Consider the following 16722-nt stretch of genomic DNA (forward strand, 5'->3'; position numbering starts at 1 on the left):
GAGGCTTGAGATGTATACATGAATCAGGTCTTTGGAAGTCAGTCATGGTGAATTAGCCATGGAAGATTATTAATGATAACTTTAAGAGGTTTAAAAAGTCTACTCTGGCTGAGAATGAAGAATACTTTAGAAGTTAGAAAGAATAGCCAATGTGGTGGTGCACACTTGTAAGCTCAGCATTTTAAGAGGCTGAGGCAGAAGGATCACAAATTTGAGGCAATTTAGTGAGATCTTGTCTCAAAATAAAAAATAAAAAGGGCTGAGGCTGTAGCTCAGTGATAAAAGTAGCCCTGGGTTCAATTCCCAGTATGAAAAAAAAAAAAAGGTAGTAAGACTAGATGCATTGAAGCAGGTCAGGAGGCACTAGTCCTCGTGGGAGGTTGCGGTTTAGATTAAGATGATACAATAAATGAAATTCACATAGACACAGACCAAGATCATGATGAAATTCTCCTTTAAATTTAAACTAACTTGCTTATTTGAATTTGGAAACAAATTAAATTCATATACTGTTAAAAAAAAGATGAACTAGAGATTATGACAGAGGGTGAATGGATTTGAGTGATATTTTGAGGGGAGAATTAATAGGACTTGTTAATATGTACTAAGGTATGAAGAGGAGTTAAAACAGTTTTCTGGTTTAAACAAATAAGTAACTACTGAGTCCATTTTCTGAGCTAGAACATCATTTAAAAAATATCACACTAGTATCAAGCTTTCATTGATGCTTCTTTTAGTTTTTGGACTTGATATAAATCCAAACAAGCATATTATAATAAGACCAATAAACTAAACATTCATTGAACACAATTACTTTAAGGAATGTTCAGGTATAATTAGTTATTTTTACTGGAACAGTTATAAATATAAGGAGAGATCATAAGTTTAATTTTGCATGTAACTTGAAATTTATGAAGAGGGCCTAGGAGAAAGCTCCACTAAATGTCAGCATTTTAGTTGAAGGGTTTCATGGTGGAGAAGATGCAGAGACTGAAGAGTGGTAAGAAAAATAAAAGAAAATTTGAGAGCATGATTTCATTGAAGCCAAGAAAAAAAGTGTTTCAAGGAGGTGAATGGTCATTTGTTGCTTCTTGCTTCTATCCTACTGAACAGTCCCAGTATCTTTTTTTTTTTTTTTTTGGTACTGGGGATTGAACCCAGGGCATGTTATCACTGAGCTACATTCCCATCCCCAACCCTTTTTATCTTTTAGTTTTATACAGGCTGACCTCAAATTTATCATCCTCCTTCCTCAGCCTCCAGAGTCATTGGGATTATAGATGTATGCCACTGTGCCTAACAATCCTAATATCTTTTTTTAAAAAAAATATATATTTATTTTATTTATTTTTATGTGGTGCTGAGGATTGAACCCAGCCATGTGCTAGGCAAGTGCTCTACTGCTGAGCTATAACCCAAGCCCTACATTCCTAATGTCTTAATGCATGTAACTTATTCTTCTTTGAATTTCTTTAATTCTATTTGCTCTTACTAGATCTAATTTCAAAGAATAGTCCAGACTTGGATATATTATAGTTATATATAAAGGTAAAGAAATAATTTTTTATTTGAATCTCTTAATGCTTTATAACAGCCAGTATATTTTGGGGTGTTTGGTTATTATTTGAATTTGGAAACAAGTTAAATTCATTTTTGGTTATTAGAGTGTAATACACTGTCTTTACTAATTCTCTGGTGATTCAAGCACCCAGTTGTTTTATAAGTACGGTTTGATTAATTTCTTCCTAACTCTATGAAGCACAAATGTATTCTAATCATTCATAGTAAAATTTTCTTGCCTATATATGTGACCCAAAAATTTAATGTTTTTTTTTTAAATAAATAGCTTACTTTCATCTGTCAAACAAGTGAATCTTTCATATTCTTTATCTTGAGAAATCTTATAGGTCACTTTGTCCAAATAATACTAGATGGCATTTTCCATTGTCAGTTTTACTTGATTATCTTCTTATTAATTCCTTTCTGTTGATACATGCTGTTGACACATGCTTCTTTTAGTTTTATTCCTATTGATGATGATTTATAAGTCATCCCTTTGTTTTTGTCTTGCACCAAGAAGACCTGAATTTTATCCTGAAACTCTCTTTTTTTTTAAAGATAGAGGAGAGAGAGAGAGAGAGAGAGAGAGAGAGAGAGAGAGAGAGAGAGAGAGAGAGAGAGAATTTTTAATATTTATTTTTTAGTTCTCAGCAGACCCAACATCTTTGTTTGTATGTGGTGCTGAGGATCGAACCCGGGCTGCACGCATGCCAGGCGAGCGCACTACCACTTGAGCCACATCCCCAGCCCCTGAAACTCTCTTATATGTCCTAAGAAGGGAACCATACTTTGATGTGGAAAGGTCGTTGGTTAGCTAGTTGAAGACTGGTTCAAATTCAAACTATGATTTTATTTGTGTGATCTGGTCAAGTTACCCTTCTTCCTGATTTGTGAAATTAGTAAATTTAGGTGATTTATCTTTCTAATTTTTTTCATTTGTTCTATATTGGGTATCTGAATAATTGAAGTGTCCCCCTATTCTTAAATCCTATAATTGCTTCAGTGCTTTATGTACAGTAGTTTGCTTGTCAGTTATTTAATTAGATAGTTGCATGAAGTTGGAAAATACTTATGGAAACCTTTTTTTCCTCTTCAATCGATAAATTTTAATCTTCAATCATGTATAATACATTCAATCATGTGTAATCATGCTTTCATGGCATTTTTTTTCCCCTTGTGGAATCTCTTTTATATGAGAAAGACTAACATTGTTCTGTTTGTCTTCTTACTTAGGATAAAGTTATTAATTTTAGCTCAAGTTTTAGTTTCATTTTTATCTTCTTTGGTAATTCTTTTATCTTCTTATTTATGTATTTCTGCTTATTTGAGGTAATTTACCTGCCTCAAGGCTATTAGCTTAGTTTGGATCTACAGTTTTCAAACTATGAAGTCCTAGAATTTCTGTGGAGGATACCCTCAGGTATGGCTCAGTGGGATGCACGCGAGCTGTCCACCTCCCCCACCACCCCAATATTGGACTTCTGGACCATAATTTGAAAAAAAAGGGCTTTTCTATTTTAAAAAGTGTACTAGTGGAGGTAAATTTAATAATGGACTCATAATAATACTTATTGTTAATATTGGCAACTTGTCATCAGAAAGGATTTGGGCCAGGTCTAGTAGCACATACCTATAATAGTTGCACTTGGGAGCTGAGCAGGAGGATCATGAATTTGAGGCCAGCCTGGGCGATTTTAGTGAGACCCTGTTTCAAAATGGGGATGTGGTTCTAGAGTAGAGCACTTGCTTAGCATATACTAGGCCCTGGGTTTCATTTCAGTACCAGAGGGGGAAAAATAGTAAAACAAAAAATTGAATGGTGAGACTCTTTCAAGCATCTTTGTTAAGAAGAAGGTGAATGTTGAGAGCAAATGAATATCTGGAGACATCAGTGAAGTAGTTAATTCTACTAGTTGCTAACCCAGTCCTACTATAAGCCTGCTCCATTTGGATAAGATAGACCTCTATTTATCAAGATAGTCCTGGTGTCTAGGACTCTTGGATTATTCCAGTAGAACTTAAAACAAGATTTACTCTTAAGCTTCCTCGTTTGTTGCCAAGGTACTTGATGTTGTTGAGGCTTTCATGTAGTTGAGGCTTTTTAGTTGAGGCTTTTCATTCTTTCATTTTCAGCACAAGGACGCACCCTTTATCTGCTGCTGTTTTTGTCTGAGAATTAAAGCCACACTATCTTGAGCTAAAATAATAGTCTTGTGGGAAAAGACAACTGCTTTTTACTCTGTATTCAATGTGTTCTGACTTATAAAACGGTACCTCTGTTTATTTTTCTTTTGTAATACTGGGGATTGAACCACAGGGACACTATACCACTGAACTATATCCCTCAGATTTTTTTTTTAAAATATTCACTTTTTTTAGTTATAGGTGGACTCAATACCTTTATATTATATGTGGTGCTGAGGATTGAACCAGTGCCTCACATATACTAGGCGAGTGCTCTACCACTGAGACACAGCGATAGCCCCTCACCTAGCTTTTTATTTCTTATTTTGAGATAGAGTCTTGCTAAGTTGTCAGGCCTTGAGTTTGCCATCCTCCTGCATCAGACTCCCAAGTAGCCAGGATTACAGGTGTATGCCACCATGCCCAACTGAGAAAGGTACCTTTTTGTATAAAGATATAGAAGGTACATCATGCTCCAGAGAACTTACGGAATCATATCCTAACTTTTTTTTATTGTTGTTGTGTATCAGTGTTCTACTACCTCTGTTACTTGTCTTATGATACAGAATACTTTCCTAAAGTTTTGAGAAAGGAAAGCCAGCTATTATTACTACATGGTGCAATTGCATATTCAGAGTACTGAGACTGGCAAATCATTATCACTTTTCCAAATTGCTGTTGTTTTTTTTTAACCTATTTTGCCTTTAATAACTTCACCTTACTCTTTACTTTAATGTCACTGAGGAAAGCCAACAAAAATTATAATAGAACTACTGTAATCAAGATGAGAGACAAAATGCTATTGGTCTATAAAATCCAGTACAGTGATTAAATGTGAGAGTAGCTGAGCATGGTGGCACATGCCTATAATCCTAGTGACTTGGGAGGCTAAGACAGGAAGATTGCAAGTTTGAGGCCAGCCTTAGCAACTTAATGTACTGCATCAAAATAAAAAATAAATAATGTTTTGAGCAACTAATTAAACAAAAATAAAAATAAAAAATAAAAAGGGTTAAGGATGTGGTTCAATGGTGAAGTGCCCCTGGGCTCAATCCCAGTACCAAAAATACATAAATAAGTAAATAAATACATGTACGGTTAGGAGAATATTCCCAGTTGCAAATAATGTTCTTTATATGAGTCATTCACCTCCTTGAAGGTCTATCTTTGATGATAGTGTCATATATAATAGCAATAAAAAGAACAAAATTTACTGAAAGAAACATTATGAAAGGGGACAGTTTAGTGATAGTGTTTGAAAATGGCTTCAGCATTAATAATCAGAACTTCTTGTGTTGTAATGCATATTTTTCAGTGAAAGTCAAAGGATTTTATATGTTATTTTCATCTATATATTTTATTTGCATTTGTTTAGATTTTAAAATGTGACTGCTTGATGGAGTGTGATCATGTTAAGACTACTGCAATACTCAGCATTTCTTAGCTTGACTTTTTTCATTGTATGCTTAAGAAGCATTTTTAATATAGTAGAAAGAGTAACATGAAGCAACCAAATACTGGAGTTGTAGTGCTAATTCTTATCTCATGACCTTGAGTCAGACCCTTTGATAAAAATATGTATCATGCCTCCTTTGCACTGTTACTGTGAGGATAAGATGAAGTAGCATATGTAAAAGTGTTCTGAGCTCTAGATAAATTCCATAAGAATGTTATAATTTCACCATTCTTATAGTACCATTATCTCAGCCAAATCTCTCAAACCTTTTACCATTAAGAATTGTGGCCAACCAGAAGTGGGCACAGTGATGCCAACCTGTAATTTCAGTGATTTGGGAGGCTGAGGCAGGAGGATCATCGATTTGAGGTCAGCCTGGGCAATTTAGTGAGGACCCCTGACTCTCCGTCTTAAAAAATTATTTTTATTATGGTACTGAAGATGGAACCCAGGGCCTTGCATGTATGAGGTGAGTGCTCTACCGCTGAGCCATAACTCCAGCTCCAGAATATAATGATTTTTTAAACATTAAGAACTTTTTTCATTGTAGTAAAATAGCAAAAAATTTACCATTTTAATGAATTTTAAGTGTACAGTTAATTCAGTGACATATTGTGTATTCAGTTTTATGCAACCATCGCCACTATTTCCAAAGCTTTTTCATTGTCCTAAACAGAAATTGTATACCTATTAAATAGCAGATCCCCAGTTTTCTCTTCCTCCAGCCCTTAGCAACCAACCATTCAACTGGCTTTTTTTTTGTTTTTTTTTTTTTACCCTGAGATGGTTGTTTTGTTTTGTTTTGTTTCCTACCTGTCCTTGAACTCCTGAGCTCTAAGTGATCCTCCCTTCTCAACCTCCTGGGTAGTTGGGGCTCCAAACATATGCCATCCTGCATACTCCAATCAGTCTTTTTGTCTTAATGAATTTGATTATTTGAGGTACCACATGTAAGTGGCACCAGAATATATATGATTTAATTTTATTTACCAAAATGTTTTGGCTTATTTCACTAACTTAGATCAGGTTTTCAAGGCTCCTACTCCATGTTGTAGCAAGTTTCAGAATTTCATTAGTTTTTAAGACTGAATAATAATATGTGTATATCTCACTCATACATACTTTTTAAATGTTTCTTTAAATGGACATTATTTTTTTCCATCTTTTGGCTATTATGAATGATATTGCTATGAACACTGGTATACAAGTATCTGAGTTTCTGCTTCAATTTGTTTGAAAAATAGCATAAAATTTTAAGAAATAGCATAAAATTTTAATTCTACTTTTAAGCATATACTTAAAAAAGTATATGCTCTTAAGTATATGCTTAAAAGTAGAATTGCTGGATCATAGTAATTCTTTGTTTTAACTTTTTGAGGAGCCACCAAATTCTTTTTCTGTAACATAGTGATTTTTTTTTTTTTAGTTGGACACAATATTTTATTTATTTATTTATATGTGGTGCTGAGGATTGAACCCAGGGCCTCACATGTGCTAGGCAAGTGCTCTACCACTAAGCCACAACCCCAGCCCTTGTAGTATAATGATTTTTATACAACAATGTTCACTGTAGTTTTTCTGATACTTTTTCCAGAGCTTTAAACAAAAATCAGGTTCTGTTTTGCAGTGTTTTTTATTGAGGACTTGTTGAAAAATTAAGAAGGTAGTATGTGGTTTGTCTCTCAGCCACTTTTATTATTATTTTATAATATATAATCCAACAGGAATACTGTAAATACTTTGCATTTTATAAACTATAAAATAGCATGAAGATTTGAACTATCAAACAGATGGTAGAAGAATTAAAATTAAAAAATTGGAATCCAATGGGTTAGTTAAATTTATGTTCAACTCCTGATAATTCATTTGTAGTTTATTTTATAGTGATACACTTAATTGTCTGACTTCTTTTTTTAAAAAATATTTATTTATTTATTAAAGAGAGAGAGAGAATCTTTTTTTAGTATTTTTTTTTAGTTTTCGGTGGACACAACATCTTTATTTTATTTTATGTGGTGCTGAGAATCAAACTCAGCGCGCATGGTGGTGCTGAGAATCAAACTCAGCGCGCATGCCAGGGGAGCGCACAAGGGCTTGAGCCACATCCCTAGCCCTTTAATATTTATTTTTAAGTTGTAGTTGGACACAGTATCCTCACTGTTTCATTTTTATATGGTGCTGAGTATGGAACTCAGGGCCTCGCAGGTGTTAGGCGAGCACTCTATTGCTGAGCCACAACCCCAGCTCTGTCTGTCTTATTTCTATCATTTACCAACCTTCTAGGCTTTCCTTTATTTTTTCTATTAATGCAAATTAATTTTTATATTAATAAAAGCAGTGAATTTTGGGACATGATGTAAACTTAATTATTTTATTATCTGTACTACTGCTTGACTATGGTTTTGATCCAATGTAAATCAACAGTGGGAATATATTTTGTATGTATAAAATGATTTTCTTATGAAATCAATATGAAGATTGAAAAACCCTACTTTAAGTGTTCTTAAATTCTATTATCCTTCTAGGGTGTTTATCCATCTTGTGCTTAGATACGGAAGTGATGTATAATTATTTTGGGGGTGGAAGTTTAACATAGATTTCTTATATTGAAATAGAATTTAAATATCTTCCTGAAGCTTTTATTCTTTTTTTTTTTTTTAACCATATGGAGGGCTGGGGTTGTGGCTTAGTGGTAGCGTGCTTGTCTAGCATGTATGACGCACTGGGTTCGATTCTCAGCACCACATACAAATAAATAAAGGTCCATCAACTACTAAAAAATAATAAAAAACAAAAACAAAAAAACCCCCAGAAACCATATGGAATCTGTTGCTCACAATGTTTTTCTGGTACAATAACTGGCTGAATAATAAATTCCTAACAGTATAGTCCCTGGATGTTCAGTCTATTTAACAAAGATGCTCTTTTAGAGGATCTTTTTAGAGGTAGTACTTTTGTAGTAAGTTGAAAGAAAAGTATTTATGTAATGATAAATCAATGATTTTTTAAAAAATACTGTGATCCTTTATAAAAAACAATACATGTACTTATATATGGTCAAGAATTTGTTGTCTATCAGTTGGCAAAGTAATTTTATGAAGAGATCTGTGTGCAACAAGAATTCAAGCAAGATTCCTATTTATTCAGGACAGTCTATTTTAAACTTTGTTTATAGAATTCCCACTTAAATGCGTTTGGTTTTGTTGATGACTTCCTTCAGTAGGTTTGAACCTTAAGGCTCTTGTATATCTTCATGATAGTCCTTGGGCACTTGGAAAGCCTTAGGAGTTTTTTGATGATAGTTTTTGGCAAATGGAAAGTGAGTAGACCCTTAAAAGGGTGACAAGATTGACATGAAATTAAGGACAAGAGGAAATAGACAATGTTTGAAAAGGACCACAATTTTGGAAGCTAGTAAGTATGCCCTACTGAGCCCTATTTACATAAAATAATACATACTCATCTTAAGTATATAGTGAGGGGTAAGTTTCACTTATGAAACTTTCAAATCAAGATACAGAATGTTTCCATCATACCAAAAAGTCTACTTATTATCATTTACTCTTACTTTCTCCCCACCCCACACAACAACTGACCTGCTTTCTGTCACTATAGATAGGTTTTGACTTTGTGTATTCTTTTGTGTCTTCACAAAAGTGCCTATTTTCAAGTGTTTGAACTTTTTAATACTAAGTAGTTTGCCATTCTATGAATAAGCCACAGTCTCTTTACTTGTTGATAGACGTTTAGGTTATTTGCTGATTTTGGCTACTGGAAGTAAAGTTGCTACGGACATTTGTGTCCAATTGTTTGTGTAGACATATGTTTTATGTTTTCATTTTTCTTAGAGTGGAATGGCAGGGTCATGGGGTTTTTGTGCATAACTATAAGAAACTGCCAAACAGTTTTCTGTAGTGGTTGTACTATTTTGCATTTCCATTGGCGGTGTGTGAGAGAGTTCCAAGTGCTCAACATCCTACAAGCATTTGGAAGTGTTACTCTAGGGAGGTGAATGGTAGTGTGTGACTCTGATTCAAATATGTTTTTCCATGTTGATTAATGATGTTATGTAGGTTACCATGTGCTTGTTAGTTAGAAGTTTCTTCTTTTGTGAAGGGTTTGTTCAAATTGAGCTGTAAAACGTTTTTATTTATTTTGGATATAAATTCACAGTCAGATATATATATATATATATATATATATATATATATATATATATATATAATTAATTACATGTTTTCTCCCAGACTGTAGCTTGTCTTTTCATTTTGTTATTACCTCTCACGGAGCAGAAGTTTTGAATTTTTATTGTCTATTTTATGATTGTGCTTTTGTATATTAAGATACTTTGACTCTTCAGGCCATGATCTTTTTCTCCTAAATAGTTTTATTATAGTTTTTTCATGGAAGTCTGTGATCCAGTTCAGTTTGATTTTTCTGTATGACAGAAATTAAGAACCAACTAATATTTTTGGTATGGAGATTAGTTCTACTAGCAGTCTTTGAAAAGCCTATCCATTCTCCATTTAATTGCCTTGATTTCCATGTTGAGGTCTTGTTTCTGGGTTGTTGTTATGTCTTTGATTTGGTTGATCTGTGCATACCTTTATGTCACTGTTTTGATTATTGTAGCTAAATATACTCCACAGAGTCCAGTTAGGAGACAGAAACCAATAGAATATTTTAAAGAATTAAAGTTTAATATAAAGAATTACTATCTAATAATTAGCTACTAAAAAGGGATGAAAGAAAGAAAAGAAAACAAAACTGGAGTTGAGGGAGATTAACTATTGGGATTCAGCTGTAATGAATATGGAGCCCATCAGAGAAACTTCTTCCTTGAGTCAGAGTTGGTCCATGGATGGTAGGCAAATATTGGCAGATGTTATGTAGGTTACCAGTCAAAACTGATAACAAATTTTGCTTGAGTGTGAATGCCACAGGTGTCCCAGGTGTATGCCAAGAAAGAAAGTACGCTGGAACCCGCAAGAAAGGTATTTTGCCCCTGCAGTGCTACTTCAGAGCCATCAGCTGACAAAACTTATTACCACTGGGAAAGGAGAAGTGATTATAGGTTTCAAGAAGGCAGTGTAGTGTAGATTAGGATCCCAGAGGTAGTGAACTGATAACTATTACAGTAAGTCTTTTTTAAAAAATATATATTAGTTATAGATGGACACAATACTCTTATTTTATTTATTTATTTATTTATTTTTATGCGGTGCTGAGGATTGAACCTAGTACCTCACATGTGTGAGGCAAGCACACTGCCACTCAGCCATGATCCCAGCCTACAGTAAGTTAAAAGATTCAATAGTATATAAGATGTCAGAGTGGGGTGGGGTGTAAATATTAGAGCTACCTTATGAATGTCTATAGTAAAATATGGAATTTTTTGAATCTGTAGATAATTTGGAAATAGTGTACATTCTTACCTCCCCCCCATCCCGAATGGAAATTGAACCTAGTGCCTCATGAATGCTAAATGCATATTATACTATGTCCCACCCGAACCCTGACATCTTAATACTATTGAATCTTCAGATTCTTTAGTTTCTTTCTTCTTTAGTGTCTTTCAACAGTGTTTCATAATTTTCAGTGTAAAGGCATTGTACATCTTTTGTTAAATATATTACTAAGTACTTTTAAAAAATGCTATTGTTAGTAGGGTTTGCTTTTTAAATTTCATTTTTGTTGTTTGTTGTTAGTACATAAAATATTGTATTTTTGTCGTGTTATTCTTATCCCTGTGACTTTGTTTTAAACTAGTTATTTCTAGTAGTTTTTCTAGTATTTCTGGTAGTTTTTCAATAGATCTTTTAGGATTTTCAACATAGATGATTATGTTGTCTTAAACTAAAAGCAGTTTTATCCCTTCATTTCCAAATTGGGCTTATTGAACTAACTGGGACATTTCATACAGTGTTGAGGAGAAGTGGCAAGTGTGACCATCTTTGCCTTATTCCCATCCTTAAGGGGGAATTGTTCAGTCTTTGTCCTTAAATATGATATTAGGGGTTGGTGTTCTGTAAGTGTATTTTATCAGGCTGAGGAAATTCCTGTCTTCCTAGTTTGCTGAGAACTTTTTATTCTGAGTGAGTGCTAGAATTTATCAGTTGCTTTTTCTACAACTAATGAGACCATTTTGTAGTTTTTCTTCCCTTCAAATTGGTGAGTTATATTGATTGATTTTAGAATGTTAAACCTACCTCTCATTCCTGGAATAAACTCACCTGATCATGATACCCCCCCCCCCATTTCTGCCCTTCTCTTCTTGTAGCTCCCCCTCCATTATGCTCATGTTTTTCAAGTTTTACTCTTATGTTCTTAAACATATTTACAATATATAGACAATAAAATCCGTGTCTGCTTATTCTATCATCAGGGTATTTTTTTGTTTTTGTTTTTTTCTTTTTCTTTTTGGACTGTGTAGGGGATCAAACCAGGGCCTCAGGCATGTAGACATCCTCAGCACTTAACTGAGTGGTGTTTTTTTTTTTTTTCCTTGCTCTTATTTGGTTTTTATTTCTTTCCTTTTTATCTGATGATTTTTTTTTTCCTCTTGTGTGTTTGTGGGACCAGGTATTGAACCCAGGGCCTTTTTGAACCCATTTGCTAAGCAATTGCTCTACTAGTTGGCTACATCCCCAGCCCTTTTTTATTTTGAGATAGGGTCTTGTTAAATTTCCCAGACTGACTTTGAACTTGTGATCCCCTGCCTCAGCCTCCCGAATAGCTGGGTGGGTTGCTGGATGTACAGGCTTATGCCACTCACTGCACCTGGCCTAAAACAACTTCTTTCTTTTAAAACAACTGTTAATTCACAGAAGGTTTCAAAGAAATATATAGGAAGTTCTTGGGCACCTTTCTCCCAGTTTCCCCCAATTTTAACAACTTTATACAAATATATAGTTTTTTTAAATATTTATTTTAAGTTTTAGGTGGACACAATAACTTTATTGTGGTGCTGAGGATCGAACCCAGTGTCTTGTGCAAGTTAGGCAAGCGCTCTACCACTGAGCTACAGCCCCAGCCCACAAATATAGAGTTTTAAAACTAAGATTGATATCGGTATGATGTATACAGCTTTTTCAGATTTTACCAGTTCCATGTGTTTGTGTGCAATTCAGTGTAGTTTTATCACATATAACCTTGTGTAAATATCACCACAATTCAAATACTCAGCTTTGTTATCACCACAGAATCTTTTATCCTTTTATAGCCACAGTTGTTAATTGGCTAACAATCATTAATTGGTTCTACATCTCCATAATTATATTATTCAGGAATGTTACATAAATGGTATCATGCAATGCACATTTCTTTAGATTGGCTTTTTTCACTCAGCGTAAATTTTTTGAGGTTTGTGCAAGTAGTTTTGTTTGTCAATAGTTTGTTCCTTTTTACTAAATTCTATTCCTTGATAAAGATGTACCTTAGTTTAACTGGGTTTGGATTTTTTAATTTTTATTTTTAAAGTGTGGTTTGTTTTGCTAAATAGTATAGTAACTTGTGAATCAGCTTGCCCCTCTTTGAGACTTGTTTTTAAGCTTTTTTTTTTTTTTTAAAGTTAGGGTAAATCAAAAGTAGCCCTTACTCTAGACCTAGTTTGCTCCTATTTTTTTTTTCCTTTCTTTTTTTTTGTGGTGCTGGGGATTGAACCCAGGGCCTCACTTATGCGAGACAAGTGTTTTACCACTGAGCTATATCCCCAGCATGCCCCTATTTTTTTTAAGAAATAGCCTTTCTTAGTTGTCTACTAAATGACAACAGTTCTTTCTGTGCTTGATCAGAACTTGAAAGTTATCTCTATCCCTTAAAAAATCTAGCAATTGGTCAACTAATAGCTTCCAGTAATTGTTTTTTGGCCTGCTTATGTGGAATCTCCCTTTATGTATCCTTTTTATTATTCAGCTAGACTAAATGGTGAATGTCTTTGCAGATTTCTGTAGCTCTTTTTCAATGTTGCATCTTCCTTTCACCTATTTTGCCTGCAAAATCTAGGTGCCTCCTCTGTCTCTGAGACTTAGCAAGACACTGTGCTATCCAGGGGGTTTCTTCTTTCTTAAGTCATGGCCCAGAAAGTTCCTCCAGGCAAATGAGGCATAGTGGCAGGTACTTGTGGTCCCAATTATTCAGAAGGCTGAGATAGGAGAATCCCTTAAACCCAGGAGTTGGAGGCCAGCCTGGTCAACAAAGCGAGACCCCCATCTCTAAAGTTCTTCCAAGCAGAAAGCTGGAACAATCACATGGCTCATCCTGTTCATTTTTCCTTGTTCAGAGATCACAGCCTTCAGTGCTTATTGTCTATTGTCTGAAAATAATTGTTTCACATGTATCATTCAAAAACAGTATTTTTAAATGAGAAGGCATGTTCAGTAAAAGCTTCTCTACTGTTTATTTCTAACACAGTTATTTGGAAGTTGAAATAGATTTTTTGTATAAAAAGCAGAATTTTTCCTTTTATATATCAAGATGTTATCTCAAGTTGAATGTTTTTTGAATAAGAAATAGATTCATATATATTCATATATAAAATTCAAAAGTTACAAACAGGTATACAGTAAAATCTCCTTCCCTCTTGTTTCCCAGTAACTATTTCCCATTCCTGGAGATGGCCATTCTTATTAATTATCTTGGGCATCCTTCAGGAGATTGGATGCATATTCTGGCAATCTGTATCTCATACAGATAGTCTCGTCAGAAAATGTGGGTATATTCATTCTTTTCCTTATGATCATTTCAAAGAAATGGCTTAGTCCCTTTTCTGTACTTCTCTCCCCCCCTTTAAATCTTACTATAATTATGGAGCTTTGATTTCATTATATGTAAAATTTTATATTCTTTTTTCAGCTTTGTGATTTATACTTATATAGAAATACCACAAAATAGCTTGATTGTTCCCAATCTTTTAAAAAATATTTATTTTTTAGTTGTAGTTGGATACAATACATTTTTTATTTATTTAATTTTATATAGTGTTGAGGATCGAACCCAGGGCCTCGTACATGCTAGGAGAGCACTCTACTGCTGAGCTACAACCCCAACCTGATTGTTCCCAATCTTAACCTTTGTTTGCGTGTGATACTGGGGCCAACTCAGGGGATTAACCCAGGAGCACTCTATCACTAAGCTACATGCCCAGCCCTTTATATTATCTGTCTTGAGACAGATCTCATTAAGATGCAGAGGCTGGCCTACAACTTCTGATTTTCCTACCTCAGTCTCCTGAGTAGCTGGGATTATAGGTGTGTACCACTGTATTCAGTTCCCAATCACAGTGGTAAGATGAATATTCTTTATGTGATGTTTTCTAACACCAATAACCAGTTCTCTTGATTCTCCAGACACCAACTGGGTGTTCTACAATTCAGTTTAATTCAGTCCAACAATAACTACCTGGATTTAGCTCAGACTCTATAACTTAAGGGTTCAGTTCCACAAGACTGCTTTGTGACCTTAGACACCAGTCTTAGATCCTATACTTTTGACCAACCTGCTGTAAATCAGGAGTTCCACCATTTCTTCCTAAAGTTAATTTGCTAAAATTGTTCATGGAACTCAAGAAAATAATTTACTTACTAATTCCAGTTTATTATAAAGGACACAACTCAGGAATAACCATAGCCAAATGGAAGAGATGCCAAGGATAAGGTATGTGGGAAAGGGCACAGAGCTTCCATGCCTCTCCGTGCATCATCTTTGCAGCATCTCTGTGTGTTTTCCACTTTGGAATCTAATCAGATTTTATTTTATTTTATTTTTTTAACAGTTGTAGATATTAATAGTGACTCTCCCTGTAGCCCTAGGCATTGATTTGGCTGGCACTGATTTTCCAACACTCTAATCACTTGGTCTTTCAGATGAAAGCTCCATTCTTGGACTATTTAGGAGTTCCACCCTTTGTCACTTCATTATTATAAAGCAGATGTGCTTGAAACAGACTTTTGAATAGGACTGAAAGATACTCCTGTCTTTCAGGGTAATTCAAGGGTTTTAGGAACTTTTTGCCAGGACCTGGGGGCAAAAGCCAATATATTTCTTACTATATCATAATCTTTTTAAAATATATTTATTTATTTTTTGAAGAGTACCAGGAATTGAACTCAGGGGCACTCACTGAGCTATATCACCAGCTCTATTTTGTATTTTATTTAGAGACAGGGTCTCACTGAGTTGCTAAGTGCCTCATTTTTGGTGAGGCAGGCTTTGAATGCCCAGCTTCCTGAGCTGCTAGGATTACAGGCTTGTGCCACTGTGCCTGGCCTATATCACAATCTTGTATTATGAAAGTAATTTAACTTATGTGCAGGTATGCATAAGATAAAATTCTAGACGTGGAATTTGTGTATTAACAGCTATGTGCTTTTGTAATTAATTTTTTAAACAGTTTTCCTGTACAGAGTTTGTATCAGTTTATTCATCTCAAAAGTGTACATATGCAGTGACTTGGTTTATTATTCATACCACTCAGTATGTTGCAAATCTATGTTGTTTTAAACAATGGTTCTATGGTACTCTTCAGAACATATTTGTAAGATAAAATAGTATACCCTCATGCTTATTTTTTATTTGTCACAATAAACATTGAGTAGAAATTTTCCATATGTAGATTATTATAGCAATTACAAAAGACATATTATACTTCAAAGAGTTATACATGATACTTTAAAGAGCAATGATAGCCATTTTTTTGCCATTTATTGTGCATCTCCTATGTGCCAACCTTTATATTGACTTTATATATTATAATCTCTAAACCTTAAAATAATTTCACAAGATGATAGAATTTATTGTCTTCATAGGAATCTTGGGCTAATAAATTTCAGGCTTAAGATTTGATTTCAAGTTTGATTCTACCCCCTATGTTCTTAATATATTTTAAAGATTAGTGACTAATGTCATTTAGTTCACTTGGTATTTCAGTCTTTCTCTCTCCTTATAGTGGACAATTAGAATGCTGTGATTTCAGGCAATGTCCTGGTCTTTTGAAGTTCTAGTTATCAAATTAAAGAAGGCCTAATTATAACTTGTAAGAATTTAGAAGCTCCAAGGCTAAGGAGTTGAAAGTGTGTGTGTGTGTGTGTGTGTGTGTGTGTGTGTGTGTGAGTGAGAGAGAGAGAGAGAGATGTCTGTGTAAAAGAAAGCATGCACACTTGCTTTTCTGAGAAGAGATGTTAATTATATTAAATAGATGCCTCTTTGCTGTACGCTAACTTATTTGAGTTTTGAAAATTATGGGAAAATGTTAAAACTGCAGAGTGGTGAATAATAGTAATTGGGTCATGATGCTTGATTTTTATCTCCCAGTAACTTAGTTGTTGTCTGAATGGTCTTGTTTTACTATGTAAGATTTGGCCTATCAGCATTATTTTAAAATATATCCTAGATATTGTTTTAATTATATTTGATTTAGAGTCTACCACAACCACTAAGTTGACAGTGCTTTTGTAAGAAAATTTTGGTCAGTATCTTTCCCAAGTTGACAAATTGTGTGACACAGCTCACATTTTCCAGTATTT

At 34.3% G+C, this 16722-nt stretch overlaps 1 protein-coding gene across 4 annotated transcripts in view; it reads left to right on the forward strand.

Moving 5' to 3' along the window:
* Adam10 (ADAM metallopeptidase domain 10) overlaps nt 1-16722 on the forward strand; it is a 151049-nt gene that overhangs the window by 43075 nt on the left and 91252 nt on the right. The gene's annotated exons all lie outside the window — the stretch shown is intronic.

The sequence above is a fragment of the Ictidomys tridecemlineatus genome, chromosome 5 (assembly GCF_052094955.1).
Source record: "Ictidomys tridecemlineatus isolate mIctTri1 chromosome 5, mIctTri1.hap1, whole genome shotgun sequence".
Taxonomy (NCBI): Eukaryota; Metazoa; Chordata; class Mammalia; order Rodentia; family Sciuridae; genus Ictidomys; species Ictidomys tridecemlineatus.